Source organism: Solanum tuberosum, unplaced genomic scaffold, assembly GCF_000226075.1.
Source record: "Solanum tuberosum cultivar DM 1-3 516 R44 unplaced genomic scaffold, SolTub_3.0 scf00213, whole genome shotgun sequence".
Taxonomy (NCBI): Eukaryota; Viridiplantae; Streptophyta; class Magnoliopsida; order Solanales; family Solanaceae; genus Solanum; species Solanum tuberosum.
In genome coordinates this window covers 340,745-351,286 of record NW_006239141.1, presented here as the reverse complement: position 1 = coordinate 351,286, position 10,542 = coordinate 340,745, and the positions used below count along the sequence as shown (strand labels likewise).

The 10,542-nt window shown below is 36.4% G+C and overlaps 1 pseudogene; it reads right to left on the bottom strand.

Annotated features, from left to right (window-relative positions):
- Positions 1-7,943: 7,943 nt before the first annotated feature.
- LOC102585297 (filament-like plant protein 6) overlaps positions 7,944-10,542 on the bottom strand; it is a 6,621-nt pseudogene continuing 4,022 nt past the window's right edge.

The following is a 10,542-nucleotide window of genomic DNA, read 5'->3' as shown; positions in this document are numbered from 1 at the left end:
CTAATTAAGGAGGTCCTCATATAAAATTTTTGGGTCCTCTAAGGCGCCAGAATCATACACGAAAAATTAAGAAAGTCACGTAATTCCTTAAAGTTGGCTCAAAAATGCAAAAATATGCCTTAAAAATGGTGGGATTATACGTAATGCTTCCCAACTCATTACGGAGGTCCTCATAAAGTTTTTGTAGAAATATTTTTTAGATGCTCCAAGGCGCTAGATCCATGAGCTAATACACACGAAGAACCAAGAAAGTGGCGTAATTTCTAAAAAATAGCTTGTACATGTGAAAATATGCCTTAAAGAAATGGCGTGACTATACGTAATGTTTTCCCAACTCATTACAGAGGTCTTCATAAAGTTTTTTCAAAAAAAAATTGGGTGCTCCAAGGCCCTAGATCTATGAGTTATTACACATGAAATATCAAGAAAAATGCGTAAATCCTATAAGTTGGTTCGTAAATGCGAAAATATGCCATAAAAAATTATGGGACTATACATAATGTTCCCCTACTCATTACAGAGGTATTCATAAAGTTTTTTCAGACTTCCTTGAATTTTCGCATGTATTAGCCCATGGATTTAGCGAGTTGGAGTATCCAAAACTTTTTTCTGAAAAATCTTTATGAGGACCTCCGCAATGTGTTAGAGAAGCATTACCTATAGTCCCATCAATTTTAATGCATATTTTTGCATTTACAAGCCAACTTTTAAGATTTACACAACTTTCATATTATTTTTTTTGTGTATTAGCCCATGAATCTGGCGCCTTGAAGCACCCAAATATTTTTTCTAAAAGAAACTTTCTGAGGACTTTCGTAATGAGTTGGGGAAAGCATTACATATAGTCACACCATTTTAAGGCATATTTTCGTATTTACAATCCAACATTTAGGAATTATGCAATTTTCTTGATTTTTCGTGTGTATTAGCTCATGGATTTGACGCCTTGGAACACCTAAAAGGAACACCTAAAAAACTTTTCTGAAAAAACTTTGTGAGGACCTCCGTTATGAGTTGGGGAAGCATTACCTATAGCCCCACGATTTGTTTAAGACATATTTTTGCATATACGAGCCAATTGTTAGAAATTACGCGCCTTTCTTGGTTATTCATGTGTATTAGCCCATGAATCTAGTGCCTTGAGCACCCAAAAAATTTTTCTAAAAAACTTTATAAGAACCTCCATAATGAGTTGAGGAAACATCATATATAGTCCACTATTTTAAGACATATTTTCACATTTACGAGCCCACTTTTAGGAATTACACGACTTTCTTGATTTTTTGTGTGTATAAGTCCATGGATCTGGCACCTTGGAGCACCCAAAAAGTTTTTCTGAATTTTTTTTATGAGGACCTCTATAATGAGTTGGGGAAGCATTACCTATAGTCCCACTATTTTAATGCATATTTTGACATTTACGAGTCAACTTTTAGGAATTACGTGACTTTCTTAGTTTTTTGTGTGTCTAGCCCATGGATCTGGCGCCTTAGAGAATCTTTTTTTTTTCAAAAACTTTACGAGAACCTTGTAATGAGTTGGGGAAGCATTACCTATATTCCCACAATTCCAAGGCATATTTTCGCTTTTACGAGTGAACTTTAGGAATTACGCGTCTTTCTTAGTTTTTCGTGTGTATTAGCGCATAAATTTGGCTCCTCGGAGCACCCAAAAAAACTTTCAAAAAAAACTTTATGAGGACCTCTATAATGAGTTGGGGAAACATTACCTATAGTCCCACCATTTTAAGAAATATTTTAATATTTACGAGCCAACTCATAGGAATTAGACGACTTTCTAAGTTTTTCATGTGTATTAGACCATGGATCTGGCAAATTGGAGCATCTAAAAAGTCTTTTTGAATAAATTTATGAGGACCTCTATAATGAGTTGGGGAAACATTACCTATAGTCCCACCATTTTAAGAAATATTTTAATATTTACGAGCCAACTCATAGGAATTAGACGACTTTCTAAGTTTTTCATGTGTATTAGACCATGGATCTGGCAAATTGGAGCATCTAAAAAGTCTTTTTGAATAAATTTTATGAGAACCTCCGTAATGAGTGGGGAAACATTACCTATAGTCCCACTATTTTAAGGCATATTTTTGTATTTATGAGCCAATTATTAGGAATTACTTGACTTTCTTGTGTTTTGTGTGTATTATCCCATGAATCTGGTGCTTTGGAGAATCCATAAACTGTTTCTGAAAAAACTTTATGAGGACCTCCATATTGAGTTGGGGAAGCATTACATATAGCCCTATCATTTTTAAGGCATATTTTCGCATTTACAAGCCAACTCATAGGAATTACATGACTTTCTTGATTTTTCGTATGAATTAGCCCATGAATTTGTCATCTTGGTGCACCCAAAACTTTATGAGGACCTCCGTAATGAGTTGGGGAAGCATTACCAATAGTCCCACCATTTTTAAGGCATATTATCACATTTATGATCCAACTTTTAGGAATAACATAATTTTCTTGGTTTTTCGTGTGTATTAGTCTATGGATCTGGCGTTTTGGATCACCCAAAAAAAATTCTGAAAAAAGGACCTCCGTAATGAGTTACGGTAACATTACTTATAGTTCCACCATTTTTAAGGCATATTTTCGCATTTATGAGCCAACTTTTAGAAATTACGCAACTTTCTTTGTATTTCGTGTGTATTAGCCCATAGATCTAACGTCGTGGAGCACCAAAAAAATTTTGGAAAAATTAAGTTGGCATGCATTTGTCCAAAGGGGCAAACATTTGAATTTAAAGTTAAAGGAGGTTCGGAATGGGAAATACCAAATTTCTCATTTTACATGTGCTATAGTTCATAGGTTTTGGGTGATATGTGATCCCGATGGATTTTTGGCCGAAATTTTTCAAGTATTATTTGCCAGATTCAAACCTCCATCTTGGAATTAGGTTTTGAGTTGATTGACCCATTTATCTATGTAATTGATGTGGAAATTGTTGTTTCCGATGAGTGATTCTAAATACTTGATTATTATAGATTGTGTGGTTTTGAAAGTGATTCGGAAAGGGAAGACTCAACTCTTGGAGTAATTGTTGATTGATTTAAGGCAAGTGATTTCCAAAACCTTGTATTCTAGTAGAATTCATGTACTTCCTTCTTTGCTTTTGTGTTGGGAGTAATGGGATGAGGTGAAGGGTTTAATTGTCCACTTGATACATCTAATTGAATAAAAAAGGGTTGAAATGAAAAAGTCTATATGATGAACATGATGATGTGAATTGCCTTGTTGTGGCCCCTGGTTGATTGCTTGATGAAATGCTTGAAAGCATGAATGTGGACTTGAATTGTTATCTCTTCCGTGTGTTGTGATATTACTTGTGTGCATTGATTGTGAACACTGTGATGAGACATTTGATGATTTATGATGTTGAGGTCTTTGCCGACAAGTGTTATGATGTCGAGGGCTTTGTCAATAAGTGTTGTGATGCCAAGGTCATTTCCGATAAATGTTTATAAAGTCGATGGAAAATGGTTTCGGCTAGTGATTTGATATAAATTCGATGGGAAATGGTTTCGATTAGTGATTTGATATAAAGTCGATGGGAAATGGTTCTGACTAGTGATTTGATATAAAGTCGATGGAAAATGGTTCCAGCTAGTGATTTGATATAAATCCAATGGGAAATGGTTTCGTCTAGTGATATTGTGCCGATGGGAAAGGGTTCCGACAAAAAATTGATTATTGTGACTCGATGCATTTGATGCTTATGCGTGACTTGCTTGTTACATGAGATTGATGTACTTTTTACGTTTGAGTGAACTACTTAACTTTGAGATTGACACACTTAATTTGTTTGATTATTGATTGTGACTATTGAACTGTGGATATTGGGCCTTGTGAGCGTGTATTGTAGAATTGCTAGGTTGGGCTAATTTATATGTAGGCTGTTGTTTGAGGAGGTCTGATTGCAGTGTGAGGGGTATTCGTTTTCTAGCTAGTTGCTTTGTTAGCAGGTTTCTTGCTGGATACCATGTTGTTGGTTCTCACCCCTTGCTTCTACACTTATGTAGGTTCCGAGCCCAGACCCGTGTGATATTCTTCTTTTTCTCTTGACATTGGAGGCTCGTTGAAGGACTTGAGAGGTAGTTATTTAACATTCTGGCAGTCCCTCTTTTCCTTTTATTTAAGTTTTGTGCTACTTGAGAAACAAAGACTGAGACTTGTGTTTCTCTTTCGAATTCTGCATTTTTATTAGTGGCTTGTACACGTGACAATCAGATTTTGAGGGTTTTAATAGAATGAATAAGTTTTCCGCCTTTGTCTTGTTTTTGCTTTATATTTCCACATTTTTTTTCATTTTCGTTGGATTGAGGCTGACTCTTCTTGGTGGGAATGACAAGTGTCATCACGTCCATTTTTGGGTTGTGACAAAAACTCTCCTGATGAAACACCATATTTTTTTGTCACTTCGATAAATCAATCAGTAATGAAGAACTCATATAGAATCCCAGGCATAAAAAGCTTAACTGCAATCATAAGAACTCTTACCGATGTAATTGACAACAACTTAGAGTGTACAAATTAGAACTTAACAGACAATGTTGTAAATTGAGGTTTGAAGAGATGGTTTCGATATAATGGGTAAATGGTCATCGAAATTTGAAAAGATAGACGATTGAACAACCTTTTCTTAGAAGAAGCTATAAAGGGTTTCATTTGCCCTACATTTTGAAAAAGTAAAAAGGAGTGGATGAAGTAAATAGAAACAAAGAAAAAAAGAGGTACATAAGGAATGAGAAAGAAAAACTTGATTACGAAAATCGAAGGTTAGGCGGATCACTTTATTCCGATCTCATACCTTTTTTTTATATATTGCCAATTGTCAAAATACTAATGTACCCTCGTGTATTGTACCATAAGCTAATTTAGGGTAAAGAATCCTACTGCTGGGCAAAGTCCCACTAGAAAGAACCTGAAGAAGTACACTGACAAGCATCTCAACCTTAATTGATCACTCTAATTTTCCATTCATTGCCATTTGCTGCCAATAAGTTTCACTCTTAAGAGAATCATCAAACCTTGGCTGCATGAATGGAGTAACACCAAAACCCTGGAAATTAAGTGATTGTATCCCCTAATCACCCATGCCACCTGCAGCCATGGAAGTTGAGAATTAATAGTCATAACACCATTTGATAGACCTGAATGGATGAGCAGATAGTGAACAGTTAAAATTAGAACTGAATCATATTGGTGAATACAGATATCACCCGATAACAACAACAAAAATATATCTGACCAAGAAATGAAGATAGTCCAGGTGACCATGGTCGCTTCAACCTAAGGGAGAAAGGAGATGGATACATTAGAAAGGTTGTAAGAGGTTCAATTTCCCACAGCAAAACTCTAGGCTGCCTCTCCCCTGCAGTTGATTCATCCCATGATCCCATCCAACCTGCATGTTAAGAGGATCGACGATGAAGTTCTAAACCAAAATGGACATGAGAAATCCACGAGTACTAAAAGGATTTAAGTAGTCATAGTTTAAATGTACAATTTAATACTAAATGACCATTTGTTGTGAACTAACATTTACAGACTGCCAATGAGAATTTGAACAACAAACATGATATAGATCACCGATGCCCGTAATTATGCCCATATACCTGATACCAAAAGATATTCATATGATTAAATTATTTGTATCAATTAGAGAGAAGAGGAGGATGACAAACAGAAAAGAGAGTTTATCTTCTTTTTCTTAGAAAATTATCACCAACTGTGGCAAAAATAGAAGGCAGAAAAAGTTGAATCATAAACAACTCTAATTTTTCTTTTTTGATAAAGAACATAAACAACTCCAAAATTCGTATCGTCCTAACTTTGAACTTATTTAACAATAAGGATTTCCATTTCTTTCAAACAAGATAAGTTCCCCTCAGTTTTTTGGGGAGGAGAAGTTTAGGCAGCAGCTCCGTCCAAAATTATGATCTCCTAATGTTTCCCTTATTTTTAACAAGAACATTTTTAGACTAAGTCGACTATAAATTTCAAAGATACCTGGAAATACTTTCACACCAAACTCTATGAGAAATTGGTACTAGCCCCCGACCCACCCCCTACCATTTCAATATAATGTCCCTCTTATCAATAAAAGATTTGGTTCTCCAACTAATCTTGTAATTCAGAATGCTTGCAAAAATTTCTAGAAGATTATAACTACCTACGGAATCCTTGTTTGTGGATACAGCAATCTGTACAAGAAATCTTTCCATACGGTCTTTATCACGCCTTTTCTCCCTCTCCTTCTCCCTACTTCTTGATGAGCCCCTTTCTTTCTCAAGATCACAAGAATAATGCTGGGGTAGGCGGAATGGTAATAAAAATGTTAGTCCGTGAAGATACAAAACTAAAATATATATAAATATTTAATTTGCAAATCTTTTCATATGCATTGGAACTTCTATCACTGAAACAAACTTAGAGAGATGGAGCAAAACAAAAAAAAAAATCTATTTGCTAGCAACAATAAAACACCAATATAATAGAGGCAAATTTTATTTCAAAGTTCAGTTGCATAGCATCACTATCACTGAAAGCTATTGTCTTTTATTGAGTTAATGTGAAATTAGATCAAAAGTCCAGACAACCAACAAGAAGCACAATCTTTTTCAGACTAAATTTAGTACTGTAAACTACTGCATCAAATACACAACTACAATGGATTGGATTAATCACTTATTACGGTGCAAGAAAGCTACCTGGTTGGTCTTGGCATCAAGATCAGCAGCAGTCTCCATCCTGATTCAAACGGGAAATTAAATTAAATACAGTTTAAGTGCCACTAAACGTAAATCGACAAGCAATGCTGGTGAACAGAGCAGTGGGTAACGAGCAGTCTAGTCCTACACCCTTTACACAGACAACAAATAACAACATACCTAGTATAATGCCACAGGTGGGTCTAGGGAGGGTAGAGTGTATGCAGACCTTACCCTTACCCCGTGAGAGGTAAAGATGCTCTTCCCGAAAGATTTATATAGACAGCAAAGCCCAGGTAAATGAAGAACCTAATACAGGGTGAAAACTCACAAGAGACCCTGACATCGAATCAACTATAAATTATTGAAATCACATAGAAACATATTTTAATTCCTTTTCCTTCTGTGTTACCCCCTCTGCTTCATTTTGTGGGTGGGTCCAGAATAAGAGAGTCGCACAACTTTATTTTCTACGCAAATTCAGACATAGAATCTTCAAGTGTGAAATAAAATTTTAAGAAGCTACATAAAAAGTACAATAAGTACTAAAAGTTAATAATTCAAAATAGAAGACAATCATGGTCAAAGAAAAACTTCGACTCTTTTCATCCAAAGATTAGGGGGTTGGAGCAAAATTCACTGATACACAAAAACTTCAAGTATTTGAGATATCAGTAGCTACTTCCACACTAAAGTAAAATCAATTCGATAGGACGAAGAACAATGTGATAACTTTAATAACTAATTTGCCTGAAGCTCATTATCAAGACTTCCTATCTTGGCCTGAAGACGGTTGACTTAAGTTTGCAACTCCTCAGTCCGAGTTTAGAGTGAGCTGTATGACTCTGCCATGCATTTGAGCTAAATTTAAGCCAAACTGTTTGCCTTTTGAGCAGATACAAATTGTGACTTAACCTCTGCTAGGAGTTGCTCGGTTTCAGATAACAGGGATTTAGTGCCTTCTAGGTTCTCAGAGTATCGCCATATTTTCTTTCTCTAATTTCAATTGTTCAACCTCCTCCAACGAGCACTTCAAAGAGGTTGATGTTTACTCTGAAGTAGGAACAAGACTTCTTTCATGAGGAATGTCTGGATCAGAAGTTGAATCAGAAAATGAGCACAACCGTTTGCATAAACCTCTCCTGAGTGCTGAAGACTGATATGGATTTATCTGAAAGAGGTTGATGACTTTGTGATTATACTTCCTTTGACAAAGACTCCAAAACAGTTGAAATTCTTGATTGGAGCTTCATGGATATGGATTTATCTGAAAGAGGTTGATGACTTTGTGATTATACTTCCTTTGACAAAGACTCCAAAACAGTTGAAATTCTTGATTGGAGCTTCATGGATATGGATTTATCTGAAAGAGGTTGATGACTTTGTGATTATACTTCCTTTGACAAAGACTCCAAAACAGTTGAAATTCTTGATTGGAGCTTCATGGATATGGATTTATCTGAAAGAGGTTGATGACTTTGTGATTATACTTCCTTTGACAAAGACTCCAAAACAGTTGAAATTCTTGATTGGAGCTTCATGGATATGGATGTATCTGAAAGAGGTTGATGATGTGTGATGATACTTCCTCATTGCGAGATGCTTGATCTCCTGATACACTTGTCTCATTATGTTCTTTCAGCTGAGAATCTGGGCTTGTAGTTTCGGGTCTTGCATTATTTGGAATATCTGGACTTGAAACTGCTCCATTTGTGTCACTGGACTGATAAGCTAATTTCTCCATCTCCAAAAAGTCATCCATGAGATCCAGGTGGCTTGCACTCTCAGATTTATGTGGACTGTCAGAGTTCTTTTCCTTCTTGATATGGGAGAGATCAGACCTTAATGCTGTCGTCCAAGAGCTAGCACAACTAACATTATCGTCATTTCCATCTTCAGACATGGAAGCCAATCTTGGAAGATGATTTGCTTCATGGCTAAAGGAACCCTCAGAAGGCTGTCGTCGAATGGTGGACTTTTGTGGGCTTTTCTGTTCAAAATTTGCTTGCAGCTGTGCTTCCAACCTCTAAAGCTTGCTGGACGTCTTTGCACAAATACTCCTGGATTTTGAACTTCTTTCAACATCTTTGTTTCCTCTTCCATTGCCAAAAGGGAACCGTTCCGTTAATTGCTCGTTCTCTTTATGGAACATCTGCACACTATCAAATGAAAAATCTGGCAAACTGGAAAACTGTGGACTATAGAAGGCCTTCCTTGGTATTTCTTTACACGGTCGTTCCCGTAATCTCTACCCAAACTCTCAACCTCAAGCTTCATTTGGGCCAAGGCTGCAGGCCCAGGATACTTCTTCTGGACAAGACCACGTAATCTCTGACACTATGCTTCCAATTTTGCAATTTTCTTCACTCCCTCCAGGTGTTGTTTATTTGCAACTTCTCGGCAGACCGTACACTCATATTTTTCTCCTCATTACCAAATTCTAGTTCCTTTGAGTTAATACGGAGTTCATATTTCAGAGAATTTATTTCCCTTTCACATGACTCAGTATTGCTCTTCAACATCCCTATTTCTGCTTCAGCATGGGATTTTTTTTCATTGAATTGTATCACCATGCTAGAACACTCCTGCAAAGAGCTTGGGAGTGCAGAATTTTCTGCTGCAGACCTGAGTAACTGTTGGTCCAAGTTAGCTATCTTTGCTTCAAACTCATGCTTCATTTTGTCAAACTGTTTGGCTTTATTCTGAATCGCATCATGCAGCTTCTGTTCATGGTCTTTTTTCAAATTACGTATCTGCCGCATGCACTCATTCATTGCACCATCCTAATGTGATGCCCTGTCTTCAGCAGTAAGCTTCAAAAGAGTGACGGATTCCAGGTGATTTATCAGTGTTGCGGCTTCTGACTCAGCCTTCTCCCAACCTGTCCAGAGAGATGTCAATAAAATAACTCAATACTAAGTTACAGAACACTTGATGCAAGAAAAACATAAGTCAATAAGGAACATCACTTGAGACAGCTTAAACTTTAGCGTGCTGTTTCACCAGGTTCTCCTTATTAGTCATTTCTAACTGCGCAACAGAGAACTTTTCATTCAAATCCTTGACTTCATCCTCTAAGCCGAATTTGTTCCTCGAGAAACTTAACTTGATCCTCCAGTCCAGTCAAATGTGAATTAGATTCAACAGAAATTTGTACATACTTCGGTTTCTTGATTAGCTGTTTACTCTGAAATACAACGGAAACCAAAACATAAATCACCAAGACAAGACAAATTGAATGAAGATTTCTCACAATGTATATAATTTTCAAAACAATTCGAGTTTCATTTACCAGACTGAAAACTATGTCTTCTTCTTTCTAGCACCAATAAGATTGTAATGTAGATACTAGAGAAGCAAACAAAATTTCAGAACTAAACTAGAACTTATAATTTGTCAGGTTAATTTTAAGACCAGCATTCATCAAATCTCAACCTAAAGCTATAAGCCTCAAAATTTAGATAAATGTAGTAGTTCTTTGCTAGCATTGACCAAACTAAGCAGCAATTTTTTTAGACAAATCCTTGCAGATTAGGTCAACATGGAAGCCTTGTTGTAGATGCAAAACGTATTGACAGATTGTCTGAAGGAAAAGGTATGAAGAATTACGGGTAGATAATCTAATAGGTTTGGTGGCCACAAAGAATGACAAGAAAACGCAAATCTTAGGTCAAGGAGCAAGCAGATAATAAAAAAAGAAATTAACTTGTACATAACATAATCCTTTCCAATTATATAAATATCAACTAGTACACAACACGAAGCCACACCCACCCCTGGCCTCGAGGAAACCCTGCCCCAGGGCC